Source organism: Elephas maximus, chromosome 2, assembly GCF_024166365.1.
Source record: "Elephas maximus indicus isolate mEleMax1 chromosome 2, mEleMax1 primary haplotype, whole genome shotgun sequence".
NCBI classification, from domain to species: domain Eukaryota; kingdom Metazoa; phylum Chordata; class Mammalia; order Proboscidea; family Elephantidae; genus Elephas; species Elephas maximus.
Window position 1 is genome coordinate 1,339,563 of NC_064820.1, and position 16,161 is coordinate 1,355,723.

Genomic DNA, 16,161 nt, shown 5'->3' on the forward strand with positions numbered 1-16,161 from the left:
TAAGGGAAATAAAAACCTCAGTAGATTGGCTCAACAGCAGAATAAAGAGGGCAGAGGAAAGAAATGGTGAATGTGAAGACAGAACAATGGAAATTACCCAATCTAAACAACAGAGGAAAAATAGAAGGAGAAGAAGAAAAAAGAAAAACCTTGGGTATCTGTGTGACAATAACAAAAGATCTAACGTTCACATCATCAGAGTGCCAAAAGAGGGGGAGAGAGAAGGTGGGGTTGAAGAAAGCATTCAAAGAAATAATGCCTGAAATGTTACCAATTTGGCAAAAGACAATAAACCTACATATTCAGTAAGGGCAGCGAACCCCAAACAGGAAAAAACCAAAGAAACCCATATCAAGGCACATTGTAATTAAAGTTCTAAAAACTAATAGACTGCAGGGGCTTGAGTGGGGCTTATGGAATGCTTGTAATCTCTTTGTTTTTTAATTTAGGTGTGGATTATCTAGATGTGTTCATTTTGTGAGAAGGCCCTTAAAACTAAAATAGAAATAATACACATGTCATATATTAGTTGGTGGCCAACTAATTTATTTAGCTGGAGTTAATACCAAGAGGAATAGAGAATTAATCCACCTGTAGTAGTTTAAGCAGTCTTGTTTATATGAAAACAGTGACAACAGCAGGTCTCAGCTGGGGAAAACCATCCTACAGGGAATTCTAGTACATTACTATTTCCAAACAGTGTGGGGTTTACATTAACTTTACCCAAATAATTTGTTCTCTGTCCTGATTCCTGAGAGATAATCTCTAAAACAAAGCTTGGAATTTAAGTGTCTTCGATAAGGACATCAGACCACATCTAACTAACAGGTTAGGTGAGGTGATGAGGTTACTCTGGGGTGAGACGTGGCCAGGCCAGAAAAACCCACCATGTATTGCCTGGTGATGACCTGGTGATATAGACCAGCCTCAGAAGAGAGGGGATGGAGTTTGCATTATGTAATGAGACTCCCAGTAAAAGCTCTGGACACCAAATCTCTATGGAATTCATGGTTAGTGAAAGACATCAATGCAAATGGGCAGGTAGCATTTTCACTCAGTATAATTATCTTGGGATTCACTCATTTTGTTTTGTCTTCATTCAACCCCAAAACAAATTTTGTACCTATCAGTAGTCACTCCCCACTCTCTTCTCTCTCTTCAGCCCCAAGCCACCACTAATTCACTCTTTTTAGATCTAAATTTGCTTGTTCTGGACATTTTGTATAAATGGGATCATATGATATTTGTCTTTCATAGCTTGTTTCCCTTAGCATAATGCGTTTAATGTTCACCCATGTTGTAACACATACCGGGTACTTCATTCCTTTTCATTACCAAACAATATTCCATTGAACATACATATCACATTTTGTTTATCCATTCATCAAGTGATGAACATTTGGGTTATTTCTACTAATTTGGCCATTACAAATACTGCTATGAATAGGTTTTTGTGTAAAAATACGTTTTCAATTTTCCTGGGTATATCCCTAGGAGTGAAATTGCTGGGTCATATTGGTGGCTCTATGATTAGATTTTTGAGCAACTGCCACAATCAACTGCACCATTTTACATTCTCACCAGAAATAAGCGAGGGTTCCAGTTTCTCCACATCCTCACCAACACCTGTTATCTTCCTTTCTGATTACAGCCGTCCTCATGAATATGAAGTGGTATCTCATCTGGTGCTGATTTGCACTTAGGCTGAGCATCTTTTCATTTGCTTATTAGCTATGTGCAGATATTCTTTGGTGAGGTATGTGTTCAAATCTTTTGCCTATTTTTAAAAATTAATTATTGTTAATTGAGTTTTGAAAAATTTTTTAAATACAAATCTTTTATCAGATATGTATCCTGCAAATATTTTCTCCCAGGCCCTTTTCATTCTCTTAACAGCGTCTTCTGAGGAGCGGAAGTTCTCAGTTTTGATGCCATCCAATGTATCAACTTTTTCTTTTGTAAGTCATGTTTTTGGTGTCAGGCCTCAGAGAAATCTTAGCCTAACCCGAGATCACAAAGATTTTATCCTGTATTTTCTTTAGACGTTTCATAGTATTAGAATCCCTGTTGAGTTACTTTTGATATATGGTGTGAGGTATGGCTCAAGGTTCTTTTTTTCTCCCCTCTTTGTATAACTAATTTATTCTACCACCATTTGTTGAAAGGACGACTTTACTTTTTCCACTGATTTGCTTTTGTGCCTTTGTCAAAAATCAGCTGTCCATATACGTGTGGTTCTAATTATGGAAAAAAGCTCAATATCATCTGTCAGAACAAGTCCTGGGGCTGAATGTGGAACAGACCATCAATTACTCCTATGCAAGTTCAAGTTGAAGCTGAAGAAAATTAAAAGAAGTCCATGAGTCAATATATGACCTTGACTATGTCCCACCTGAATTTAGAGACTGTCTTAGTTGATCTAGTGCTGCTATAACAGAAATACCACAAGTGGATGGCTTTAACAAAGAAAAATTTATTTCCTTAAGTAAATTAGGCTAAAAGTCCAAATTCAGGGTGTCAGCTCCAGGCGAAGGCTTTCTCTCTCTGTCGTCTCTGGAGGAATGTCCTTCTCATCAATATTCCCCTGGACTAGGAGCTTCTCCATGCAGGAAACCCAGGTCCAAAGGATGCGCTCTGCTCCAGCACTGTTTTCTTGGTGGTATGAGGGCCCCATGTCTCTCTGCTTGCTTCTTTTACATCCCAAAAGAAACCCGCTCAAGACACAATCCAACCCCATCCCATAGATTGAGTCCTGCCTCAACAACACAACTGCCACCCATCCCCTTCATTAACATCATAAAGGCACGATTTACAACACATAGGAAAATCACATCAGATGACAAAAGAGTGGACAATCACACAACACTGGGAATCATGGCCTAACCAAATCGATACACATTTTTGGGGGGGACACAATTCAATCCATGACAGAGACAATCTCAAGGAAAGATTTAACAAATTGAACACTAATGGCTGAAGACCAGATGAGCTATGGGAAGACATCAAAGACATTATACATGAAGAAAGCAAAAGGTCATTAAAATGGCAGGAAGAAAAGACCAAAATGGAAGTCATAAGAGACTCTGAAACCTGCTCTTCAAAGTAAAGTAGCTACAGTGAATGAAAAAATGAGAAGTAAAAGACCTGAACAGAAGATTTCAAAGGGCAGCTCAAGAAGACAAAATAAAATATTATAACGAAATGTGCAAAGACCTGAAGATAGAAAACCAAAAAGGAAGAAAATGCTTGGCATTTCTCAAGCTGAAAGAACTGAAGAAAAATTCAAGCCTCAAGTTACAATACTGAAGGATTCCACGGGCAAAATACCGTATTAAGCAAGAAGCATCAAAAGCAGATGCAAGGAATACAGAGAGTAACTGTACCAAAAAGAACTGGTCAATGTTCAACCATTTCAAGAGGCAGCACGTGATCAAGAACCAATGGTACTGAAGTCCAAGCTGCATTGAGGCACTGGCGAAAAACAAGGCTCCAGGAACTGACCGAATACTAGTTGAGATGTGTCAACAAACGGATGCAGCACAGAGGTGCTCACTCGTCTGTGCCAAGAAATACGGAAGACAGCTTCCTGGCCAACTGACTGGAAGACATCCATATTTATGCCTATTCCCAAGAAAGATGATCCAACCGAATGTGGAAATTATAGAACATTAATATCACATGCAAGCAAACTTTTGCTGAAGATCACTCAAAAACAGCTGCAGCAGTATATTGACAGGGAACTGCCAGACATTCAGGCCGGATTCAGGAGAGGACGTGGACCCAGGGATATCATTGCTGATGTCAGATGGATCCTGGCTGAAAGCAGAAAATACCAGAAGGCTGTTTCCCTGTGTTTTATTGACTAGGCAAAGGCATCCGACTGTGTGGATCATAACAAATTATGGATAACATTGTGAGAACAGGAGTACCAGAACAATTAATCGTGCTCATGCGGAACTGTACACAGGCAACATACTGATTGCAGAGGCAGAAATGAAAATGCAATTCTTTTCTAATAATCCAGAAATTAAAGAGATCTGTAAGAATTTAAAATATACTCTTCTCACTAAAGTTTAAGTTCTCACAGTTATTTTTGTTAACATGTTTTTGTTACTTTAAAATATTTTAAATAACTTTTAAAGTAGTATTCATTTCTAATATGGTAAGTGTAGTTTTATACATCCCACATAAATAAAAGCTCTTTGGATCCTTTTAAGGGTTAAGAGGTCCTGTGCAGTCCCTGGATGATGCAAACAGTTAATGCACTCTACTAACTGAAAAGACCATGGACCTCAATATGGATCGCCTCCACATAAAGAAAACAAAAATTCTCACAACTGGACCAATAACCAACATCATGATAAATGGAGAAAAGACTCAAGTTGTCAAGCATTTCCTTTTACTTCGATCTACAATCAACACCCATAGAAGCCAAAAAAAAAAAAAAAAAAACAAACAAACCCAAACCCGCTGCCGTCAAATCGATTCCAACCCATAGCAACTCTACAGGACAGCGTAAAACTGCTCCATAGAGTTCCCAAGGAGCTCCTGGTGGATTCGAACTGCTGACCTTTTGGCTAGCAGCCGTAGCTCTTAGCCACTACGCCACCAGGGTTTCCCTACATCACCAGGGTTTCCCCCATAGAAGCAGCAGTCACGAAATCAAAAATGCACTGCATTGGGTATGTCTGCTGCAAAAGACCTATTTAAACTGTTGAAGAGCAAAGATATCATCTTGAAGACTATGGTGCGCCTGACCCAAGCCATGGTGTTTTCAGTTGCCTCCCATGAATGTGAAAGCTGAACAATTAAGGAAGACAGAAGAAGAACTGACACCTTTGAACTGTAGTGTTGGTGAAGAATATTGAATATACCAGGGACTGGCAGAGGAATGAACAAATTTGTCTTGGAAAAAGTACAACCAGAACACTCCTTAGAAGCTAAGATGGCAAGACTACATCTCACATACTTTGGATATATTGTCAGGAAGGATCAGTCTCTGGAGGAGGACATCATGCTTGGTAAAGTAGAGGGTCACCAAAAAAGAGCAAGACCCTTAACGAGATGGACTGACACAGTGGCTGCAACAATGGGCTCAAGCATAACAATGATTGTGAGGATGGCACAGGACCAGGCATTGTTTCTTTCTGTTGTATACAGGGTCACTATGAGTTTAAACCGACTCAATGGCACCTAACAACAACAGCTAACTGAAAGGCTGGAGGTTCAAGAGGTGCCTTGGAAGACCTGGCAATCATCTACTTCCAAAAAAACCACTGAAAACCTTATGCAGCACAGTTCTACCCTGACTCACATGGGATCGCCATGAATGAGAATTGATGAATCAGAATTGACTGGACGGCAACCGGGGAAAAAAGAGGGGGATGGTCCTGAGACCAAAATTTGAGTGCCACTGTTCTACACCAATGGTCTTCAAACTGTTCCATGCAGTGGCAGTGTATCTAGATGCCATACAAAATCTAAGAACGGGGAAACAGAATTTATACAAGAAACATTTTTGGCATAGTTCCTAGGTACATGGTAGGTATTTACTTGCTGGATGGACAAGAAAGCAAAAGACAAGGACTCTCCAAATCTTTGCTATATCGCAAAAGTGCTAAAATACAACTGCACACTTACAAAATGTCAATTTTATTGTGTATAAATGATACCTTATATGCTAATGCTAGAAGGATCAGTGGTTGGAAAACATGGCCTTGGTGACATACAATGCCAGAGATTGAATGATAGAATTTTGCAAGACCAACAGACTTCTTCATTGCAAATACCTTCTTCCACCAACATAAATGGCGACTATACACATGGACCTTGCCAGATGGAACACACAGAAATCAAATTGACTACATCTGTGGAAAGAGACGATGGAAAAGCTCAATATCATCAGTCAGAACGAGGCCAGGGGCCAACTGTGGAACAGACCATCAATTGCTCATATGCAAGTTCAAGCTGAAACTGAAGAAAATCAGAGCTAGTCCACGAGAGCCAAAATATGACCTTTAGTATATGCCTCCTGAACTTAGAGACCATCTGAAGAACAGATTTCACGCACTGAACACTAGTGACCACAGACCAGACGAGTTGTGGAATGACATCAAGGACATCATCCATGAAGAAAGCAGGAGGTCACTGAAGAGACAGGAAAGAAAGAAAACACCAAGATGGATGTCAGAGGAGACTGTGAAACTTGCTCTTGAGTGTTGAGCAGCTAAAGCAAAAGGAAGAATTGATGAAGTAAAATAACTGAACAGAAGATTTCAAAGGGCCTCTCAAGAAGACAAAGTATTATAATGACATGTGCAAAGAGCTGGAGATGGAAAACCAAAAGGGAAGAACACGCTCGGCGTTTCTCAAGCTGAAAGAACTGAAGAAAAAATTCAAGTCCCGAGTTGCAATAGTGAAGGATTCCATGGGGAAAATATTAAACACAGGAAGCATCAAAAGAAGATGGAAGGAATACATAGATTCATTATACCAAAAAGAATTAGTTTATATTGAACCATTTCAAGAGGTGGCATATGATCAGGAACCGATGGTACTGAAGGAAGAAGTCCAAGCTGCTCTGAAGGCATTGGGGAAAAACTAGGCTCCAGGAATTGATGGAATATCAATTGAGATGTTTCAACAAACAGATGCAGCCCTGGAGGTGCTCACTCATCTATGCCAAGAAATACGGAAGACGGTTTCCTGGCCAACTGACTGGAAGAGATCCATATTTATGCCTATTCCCAAGAAAGGTAATCCAAACGAATGTGGAAATTATAGAACAATATCATTAATATCACACGCAAGCAAAATTTTGCTGAAGATCATTCAAAAACGGCTGCAGCAGTATGTCGACAGGGAACTGCCAGAAATTCAGGCCAGTTTCAGGAGAGGACGTGGAACCAGGGATATCATTGCTGATGTCAGATGGATCCTGGCTGAAAGCAGAGAATACCAGAAGGATGCTTCCCTGTGTTTTATTGACTTCACAAAGGCATTCGACTGTGTGTATCATAACAAACTATGGATAACACTGCGAAGAATGGGAATTCCAGAACACCTAATTGTGCTCATGAGGAACCTTTACATAGATCAAGACGCAGTTGTTCAGACAGAACAAGGGGATACTGATTGGTTTAAAGTTAGGAAAGGTGCACGTCAGGGTTGTATTCTTTCACCGTACCTATTCAATCTGTATGCTGAACAAATACAAGAAGCTGGAGTATATGAAGAATGGGGCATCAGGATTGGAGGAAGACTCATTAACAACCTGCGTTATGCAGATGACACAAACCTTGCTTGCTGAAAGTGAAGACGACTTGAAGCACTTACTAATGAAGATCAAAGACCACAGCCTTCAGTATGGATTACACCTCAACATAAAGAAAACAAAAATCCTCACAACTGGACCAATGAGCAACATCATGAAAAATGGAGAAAAGATTGAAGTTGTCAAGGATTTCATTTTACTTGGATCCACAATCAACAGCCATGGAAGCAGCAGTCAAGAAATCAAAAGACGCACTGCATTGGGTAAATCTGGTGCAAAGGACCTCTTCAAAGTGTTGAGGAGCAAAGATGTCACCCTGAAGACTAAGGTGCACCTGACCCAAGCCATGGTATTTTCAGTCACATCATATGCATGTGAAAGCTGGACAATGAATAAGGAAGACCGAAGAAGAATTGACAGCTTTGAATTGTGGTGTTGGCGAAGAATGTTGAACACACAATGGACTGCCAAAAGAACGAACAAATCTGTCTTGGAAGAAGTGCAGCCGGAATGCTCCTTAGAGGCAAGGATGGCGAGACTGCGTCTTACATACTTTGGACGTGTTGTCAGGAGGGATCAGTCCCTGGAGAAGGACATCATGCTTGGCAGAGTACAGGGTCAGCGGAAAAGAGGAAGACCGTCAACAAGGTGGACTGACACAGTGGCTGCAAGGATGAGCTCAAGCATAACAACGATTCTAAGGATGGCGCAGGACTGGGCAGTGTTTTGTTCTGTTGTGCATAGGGTCGCTATGAGTCGGAACCGACCCAATGGCACCTAACAACAACAAGAAGCTAATACTGTGTTTAAGGAATACAGTCAGTTGGGAGTGGTGGAAACAGATAAAGCGGCTATTATACTTAAGATAATTTTTAAGAAAGAAGTGGAGAATGCTTCGATGTCCCCAAGCCTTCAGGAACCCATCATGTCCAAAACTGAACTTATCTCTTACATTTCACAGTTGATGAAACTACACGAGAAACCCTTTTTAACTCCTTCTCTTTCTACGTGGAAACCCTGGTGGTGTAGTGGTTAGGAGTTATGGCGACTAACCAAAAGTTCGGTAGTTTGAGTCCACCAGGAGCTCCTTGGAAATTCTATGGGGCAGTTCTACTCTGTCCTATAGGGTCGCTATGAGTCAGAATCAACTCGCTGGCAACAGGTTTGGTTTTCTCTCTACATTACCACCTCAGTCACTGTTCTGTTAATTCTACCCTGACGTTTCTCCTCTTCCATGCTTGGCATCCCCACTGCTGTAAACTACTGTGATATCCTGCCTAGCCTACTGCAATAGCATACTAATGTTGTTGTTATCAGGTGCCATCGAGTCGGTTCTGAGTCATAGCGACCCCATGTGCAACAGAATGAAACACTGCCTGGTCCTGCACCATCTTCACAATCTCTATCATGCCTAAGCCCATTGTTGCAGCCACTGTGTCAATCCGTCTCATTGAGGGTCTTCCTCTTTTTTGCTGACCCTCTACTTTACTAAGCATGTCGTCCTTCTCCAGCGACTGGCCCCGCCTCATAACATGTCCAAAGTACACAAGATGAAGCCTGGCCATCCCTACTCCTAAGGAGGATTCTGGCTCTACCTCTTCCAAGACAGACTTATTCGTTCTTTTGGCGGTCCGTGATATATTCAATATTCTCTGCCAACACCGTAATTCAAGGGGAGCAATTCTTCTTTGGTCTTCCTTATTCATTGTCCAGCTTTTGCATGTTTGTGAAGCGACTAAAAATATCATGGCTTGGGCCGGGCGCACCTTAGTTGTCAAGGTGACATCTTTGCTTCTTAAGCATTCTCATACATGGTCAGAATAAATAATAGCTTATTTCCATGGCACCTTAAGCCTTCTTTTTTAAGAACTCTTTCCATGTGCCCTGCACTGTATTACAAGTAATTGATCTTCAGTTGCAAGAGTCAAGTTCTTTACCATTACCTTTAGGTGATGCCACTGTTCCCATCACCACAGACAAACATTCAGTACTTCCCAAAGAATGATTCCTTTCACCCTCGCCCTCCTCCCCTGGTCAGCAGTAGTAAGCACTGGTTTTTATATATTTACCTATTCTTGTCATTTTTATATAAGTAAGCCCATACAATATTTGTCCTTTTGTGACTGACTTATTTCACTCAGCATAATGTATTCAAGGTTCATCCATATTATAGCGTGTATCAGGACTATCACTGAGCTGTATACCAGAAAGAAGGGGGAGGGGGAGTAACAAATAGAATGGTATATATAGTTTTACCACAAAACAGCAGCAAAAAAAGGACTGCAGTTGTTGATACTACTCAAACCAAACCCATTGCCATCGAGTCAATTCCAACTCACAGCAATCCTATAGGACAGAGCAGAACTGCCCCATAGAGTTTCCAAGGAGTGCCTGGTGGATTCAAACTGCCAACCTTTTCGTTAGCAGCCATGGCTCTTAACCATGCCACTGGGGTTTCCAGATACTACTTAGGTATAAATAAATACAACATGGGATTAGTTTTCTTGGTTCAGAAATTTAGGGTTATGGTTTCGTGGGCCTGTCCAGTCAACTGTCCTAATATTGTTTTAAGAGTTTCTGCACTACCTCCTAGTTCAGTTGAGTAGTGCCTGGGGTCTTAAAAGCCTGCAAGCAGGCTAAGGCTGCCTATGTACAACCAAAAATCTCATGGGATTTGGTTTCTTGGTTTGGAGGTTTAGGGTCATGGTTTCACGGGACATCCCAGTTAACTGGCCTAATAACATTTTCAGTGCTTCTGTTCTACCTCTTAGTTTGCTGCATAGCACCTGGGGTCTTAAAAGCTTGCAACTGGCCATCCAAGGCACAACTAGTCTAAACAACTGTTTAATTTAACTACTAAAAAATGTCTGCCTTGAACATTAAGCTGTTCTAAGAACTATCTATATGTGATCAAAGTGACAACAGCAACTCAAAAGATTATATAGGAGCCTTAGGGGCAATGAATTTATGTTATTGGTGGAGGAACAACTGAGAAAAGGAGGGTGACAATGGTTGCACAACTTGAATGTAATCAATGTCACGGAATTTACATGTAAAAATGGTTGAATTGGTGTATGTTTTGTAGGCAGGCCATCCAAGATACAGAGTGATCTCTATTCTACTGGAGCAACAGAGGAAGAAAGAAACCCAGGAATCCAAGAAGGAAATGGTCTGCAGGTCTAATTGCCTCCATGAACTACTACCTCTGTTGCCATGAGATTAGAAGAGATGGCTGTTTTGATCAGGGACCCAATAGGTGGGTCTTGACCAAAAGCAGAAATACAGTAGAGCAGAACTTCGAATTCTTATTGGAAACCAGACTTACTGGATACACTGAGACTGGAGGAATCCCAAATCTACTGCCTAGAAAAAAACTTTTAAACCTTGAACCAAAACAATCCCATGAAGTCACCTTTAAAATAAACAACAGTTAAGTTCAACTGATAAAGAATGTTTGACTTGAGCATTGTGGCCTTTTAAAGAATTTAATATATGAGATTGACAACAGTAACTCTAAAACACCAATGAGAACTTTAAGGGGCAGTGTATAAGTTAAAAGTGATGAAACAGTATGGGCAGAGAGAGTGACATTGGTGACACAATGTGAACTATGTAACCACTGTCAACGAGGTGTACGTATACAAAAATTAATAACTGATCTTCATGTCCTTACAGGAGAGAAGTAAAACTCACTAAAATAAGCCTAGTCTGGAAAAAACTGGAAGTAGATGTCTGGAAGAGAATAACCAGGTAGTCCAGCATTAATCACTCAACAGTATCTCAACCTACAAAGTATTCTAGTCCAACAATTCAGCAAACACCTTTTGGAATCTCTGCTCAGCTCAAGAAAGGACACCATCAGCCATGATTTTTATTCTTATGTTATCTTCTCCACCTCACTACTACTCAGCTACCTACGTCAAGGGTAAGCCTCTGACCTAAGATGGGTCAATCAGATTTTGCCTCACAAAAATTTGGGTTTAGCATTTGCTCAGGAAAAAAAATATTTTCAGAGAAGTTGCCAGGGACACAGTGGCAAGACAATTTGTCTCCTCTCAGTTCGAAACCCTCCCATAGCTCTCCGTCTTACTAAGTAAAACCCAAAACCCACTGCAGTCAAGTCCAACTCACCGTGACCCTATAGGATAAAGTAGGGTTTCCAAGGCTGTAAATCTTTACGGTTGCAGACTGACACATCTTTGTCCATGGAGCAGACAGTGAGTTTGAACCATCAACCTTCCAGTTAGCAGCCAAGCCCTTAAGCACTGCGCCACAGGGCTCCTATGCTAAGTGAAAACCAACGTACATCCTACTTGCTCAGTCCTCTCTATACCTCTCCTTGGACCCAGAACTCATGCACTCCACTGCAGCCACCAGGCTTCACAACGGCTATTCCCTTATCCTGGACTGCTCTCTCCAAAGGCAATTAGAAGGTTAACTCCCTCTCCTCCTTTCTACTTTCACTGCCATATAAAACCGCAGCCCCTGCCCTGGAATCTGGCACTCCTTATTTCCCCCCGATTTACTGGTCTCCATAGCACTTATGGGGACCTGGTGGCGCAGTGGTTAAGCATTTGGCTGCTAATCAAAAGGCTGGTAGTTCGAATCCACCAGTTGCTCCTTGGAAACCCTATGGGGCAGTTCTCCTCTGTCCTATAAGATCTCTAAGAATAGGAATCAACTTGATGGCAATGGGTTTGTTTTTGTTGTAGCACTTATGAAGCCCTGATGGCACACCCCCTGATGGCACACCGGTTAACAGCTACGGCTGCTAATCAAAAAGTCGGCAGTTCGAATACACTAGCTGCTCCTTGGAAACGCTATGGGGCAGTTCTGCTCTGTCCTACAGGCTCACTATGAGTTGGAATCGACTTGATGGGAACAGGTTTGGGGTTTTTTTTTTTTTTGGAAGCACTTATAACCTTGTAGTTATGTCATATAATTCATTATGTGTTTATTTTCTGTCTCCCCTTCCTCCTGTACCAAGCTAATACCTAGAATGTAAGCTCTATGAAAGAAAGAATTTTGTCTATTTTGTTCCCTTCCTAGCCCAAGTATATAGAAAGAGTGCCTGCTGCCACGTAGCAGGGGCTCAACAAACATTTATCAAAGAAGTACACGTATGCTTGGCCACAGCCGTACCACCGCAGTGAAAGCTGACCCATGGAAGCAGAAGAATGAAGCAGGCGTGTCTGGAAGTGGAGATGAAAGACCACGTGCTCCCAGAAAAAGGGTAATTAGCTGTCTGCTTCCTAATGACTTTCCATCCTTTTAACCTGTTTCTTCCAAATCTAAGTTGCATGAAGTCTCCACATAGTGACTATACAACATGATATGTTTAATCAACAATAACAATTGCTTGGTATCACATGAAAAGCTACTGGTAAGATTTTTGTATTAAGCTCTGCTAATGAAGCAGTAATTGAGCAAAATGAAAAAGGAGAAATCAGCCTTGTGTATCACTAGGCTAAAATGAAAACCTTCTACTATGGCAGAATGTTTAAAATCATCTTAAAAAGGGCTTCACACATCAATTCTTACTCCCAACATCTGTTCCAGCATGGCAGGGCTTTCTTTTCCTTAAAATACTGTATGTCCTTGAGCAAAGGACAGATTTTGTTCTGAACCTGAAAGATCTTGGTGCACTGCAGGGTCGGACTTCTATCTGTAAATGAGGAGGCCACACATCTAAAGGCCCCACAACAAATTGAAGTTTAAATATCTGATGATTGACAGCGGTTTACAAGGCATGTCTGCACGCATACAAACAACATTCAAACAATAAAGACTCATCCCCTCGGTTCCGGAATGGATTGTAAGCATTTTATTTGATAAAAATAAAGTTTAATACCCTGCACACTTTGAAGGTCTTTAAAATCTAGCAAATATATGATATGAAAAGCCAAAATCCATCTGGCAAATAAACAATTCTCTAATAGAAATCGGTCTTCTTCACTACAAATACAAAACACTCTCAGCATTACAGCATCACACACGGTATTGTCAGAGGAGAGAATATGCTGCTTTGTAGAGGGCGGGAAGAGCTACACCCTGTTTGCGAGGTTGGCGGTTTGTAACATTCTTAATACCTTTGCTCACAGTATTAACATATTTAACAGAAAAGTAAACCACAACATTACCAGTGTTTTTAGCACTGGGGGACAGGATTACAAGGTTTTAAAAAGATTTAATATTCTTTAGGGTCACTATGAGTTGGATTATTCTTTATATTCTAGTTTTTCCAGATCTACATAAAACTGTTTATTTTGTAATCAGAAAAAACTAAAATTCTATATATTTTTTTTTTTTTCATTTGAGAAATAATCTGTGATACTTGGTTTAACAGACAGAACAGTTGTTGCCAGGTTTTGGGCGTCTTCACTTCGTCATTTTTACTGTGACATCCTCTGTAACCTCCCTTTTCTTCCAGTGTTTTTTCAAGTTAAGTTTAAATTAATTTTGAAAATTTTAGAAGACTTTCAATTTGGAATATGCAAAAGCAAGCATGAAAAATATTAATATTGATTTTCATTTCACAACTTATAGTTTCATTTAGAAAAGGCAAAATAAAGACCCATTAAATTATAAAGCAAGTGCCAAAAATAAGTTATTTCAACATTAGGGACTCAGTATACACTTATAAAACGTAAGTCTGAATATTATCTGAGTCTGAATATTATCTCTGCCATTCACTACGTATGTGACCTTAGACAAGTTACTTAGACTAACGTCAGTTTCCTCTTCTGTAAAATGGGGATACTGCCTACCTAAACATGCTGAGAAAATTAAAGAGGTATGTGTGTTTAGTAAAGTACCTGCCACATATCAAGCCCTCAGTAAATGTTAGTAGGGATGAGTGTTCAAGTTAGTAAGTAATTATCATCTATACCATGCCCTGATTATAGTTGTACAAGGGAAAAAAGACTAGAAGCATACTGGAAATATTCCTTTCGTGATCCAGTATACACTTCAAGATTTTGCAATTCCTGAATTATCACCATCGCTGCACCACAGATATTTGCAAAGAATGGGAATTTACTACAGCATGCCAGTACGTATCAAGTGATATACATACATACACATAGCCTTACTAGATTTTATTCATCAAAACTTGAATCCAAAAAGATGTGAGACCTGTACAAATGGAAACTTACACGCAAGGACCACTGCCAGAAAAGAAGGTAGTTGCTACCCTTCTGCAGTTTCATGGCACTGTTTTTCCAAAGGTATCTCCTATGATGACTGGCTTCACTGCATGTGTGGCGTAATGAAAGGAAAACTCATTTGGAGCCAGAATACCTCGGTTCAAATCTGTTTAATAGTTTTGTAAGCCTTGGACAAGGTATTAAAATAAGCTAAGCCTAAATTTTCCACATCTGTAAGAGAACAATACTTACCTAGTCCATAGGGCTGTTGTGAGGAAAGCCAGTGCGAAGGCACGTGAGTAGGCCTTGTAAACTGTCAAATGCCCAGTGCAAATATTACAGTGCAGGTTCTCACTCATTTCCTAAGGGAAGGCTTCTTTAAATCAAGTTTCTTCAAATCATTAAAAATACAGATAACATCAAAATTTTATCACTCATTACTGCACCCTGTGGCGGTGCTCAATGATTTGATTTCATTTAAAATCTCCGAAGTTGCTCTCCATGTGGTCCGCAGTGAGTCAGAATCGACTCAATGGGACCCAACAACAAGGAGGTTGAGGGGGTTTATCCTCAGAGATGCATTAGCACTCAGACGTGGGTCTACACTAATAAGCGTAACATCAAGCAGGATAATTCAGAATTTCCTATATCAATTCACTGAATTATTTGATAAGACTCAACAAAAAGATAATACTACTTAAAAGTAACCTGCAGTGAGTAAGCAAATGCATTTCAATACTCTTAGATGTTGGTGTTTCTATCTTAGGTATGCAATTTACAACGGTCAGCTCGTCCCACAGCAGTTTTATCTGAAGACACACGCAGTGAGAAAACAGCCAGCCTGCAAACCCCAGCCTACTGGTGGCCAAGGATTAAAGCCAAAACAAAAGGAATTTGGAGAGCCGCCTTGGAACCATGTCTTCGGACCTCGTCCTCCCCGTTCAGCAAGCAGGTTCTTGAGGAGCGGCAAGCAGAGGGCCAGGCTTTCACAGAGGGCTCAGCCCCCTCCGCCGGGCCATCACCTGGCAGTATTTGTCGCCAAGTCTCAAAGCCAACAAAGAAGTTCGCAGAGTGGGTCCGGCCTGGACAGCGGCCGGCACGGCGACATCCAGACAGACACGAAGGGTGGGGATGCAGGGCCCGCCTCGCCAAGCAGGACCCCCCCCTCCCGAACAGGACCTCTCCCCGATCGGGGTCCCCCTTCCCTAGCGAGGACCCCCTCCCCAGCAGCGCCCCCTCCCTGAGAAGGACCCCCTCCCCGAGAAGAAACCCCTCCCCGAACAGCGCCCCCTCCCCGAGCAGCGCCCCCTCCCCGAGAGGGACCCCCTCCCCGAGAAGGACTCCCTCCCCGAGCAGGACCCCCTCCCCGAGCAGCGCCCCCTCCCCGAGAAGGACCCCCTCCCCGAGCAGCGTCCCCTCCCCGAACAGCGCCCCCTCCCCGAGAAGGACCCCCTCCCCGAGCAGCGTCCCCTCCCCGAACAGCGCCCCCTCCCCAAGCAGCGTCCCCTCCCCGAGAAGGACCCCCTCCCGAGCAGCGTCCCCTCCCGAGCAGCGTCCCCTCCCCGAGCAGCGCCCCCTCCCTAGCGGGGTTCTCCTCCCGACCAGGGTCCCCCTCCCGAGCAGCGCCCCGTCCCACAACAGGTCCCCCTTCCCGAGGAGGCCGGCTCTCCGGGGACCGAGGACAAGGCTGCGGTCACCGGGCCGACGCCCCCCGGGGCCTGGGCCGCGGCGGGAAGGCGGGGG

General features: G+C 42.1%; 1 protein-coding gene and 1 long non-coding RNA gene across 3 annotated transcripts in view; one reads left to right on the forward strand and one right to left on the reverse strand.

Annotated features, from left to right (window-relative positions):
- MARCHF6 (membrane associated ring-CH-type finger 6) overlaps positions 1-16,161 on the reverse strand; it is an 84,704-nt gene that overhangs the window by 68,185 nt on the left and 358 nt on the right. The gene's annotated exons all lie outside the window — the stretch shown is intronic.
- LOC126062495 (uncharacterized) lies at positions 1,765-15,691 on the forward strand. 2 transcript variants are annotated; one of them, XR_007514072.1, is made up of 4 exons: positions 1,765-1,958; positions 10,359-10,529; positions 10,949-12,506; positions 15,185-15,691. It is a non-coding gene; the product is annotated as an uncharacterized LOC126062495 (long non-coding RNA). The 2 variants fall into 2 exon arrangements; XR_007514071.1 differs by having other exon boundaries at positions 1,765-10,529.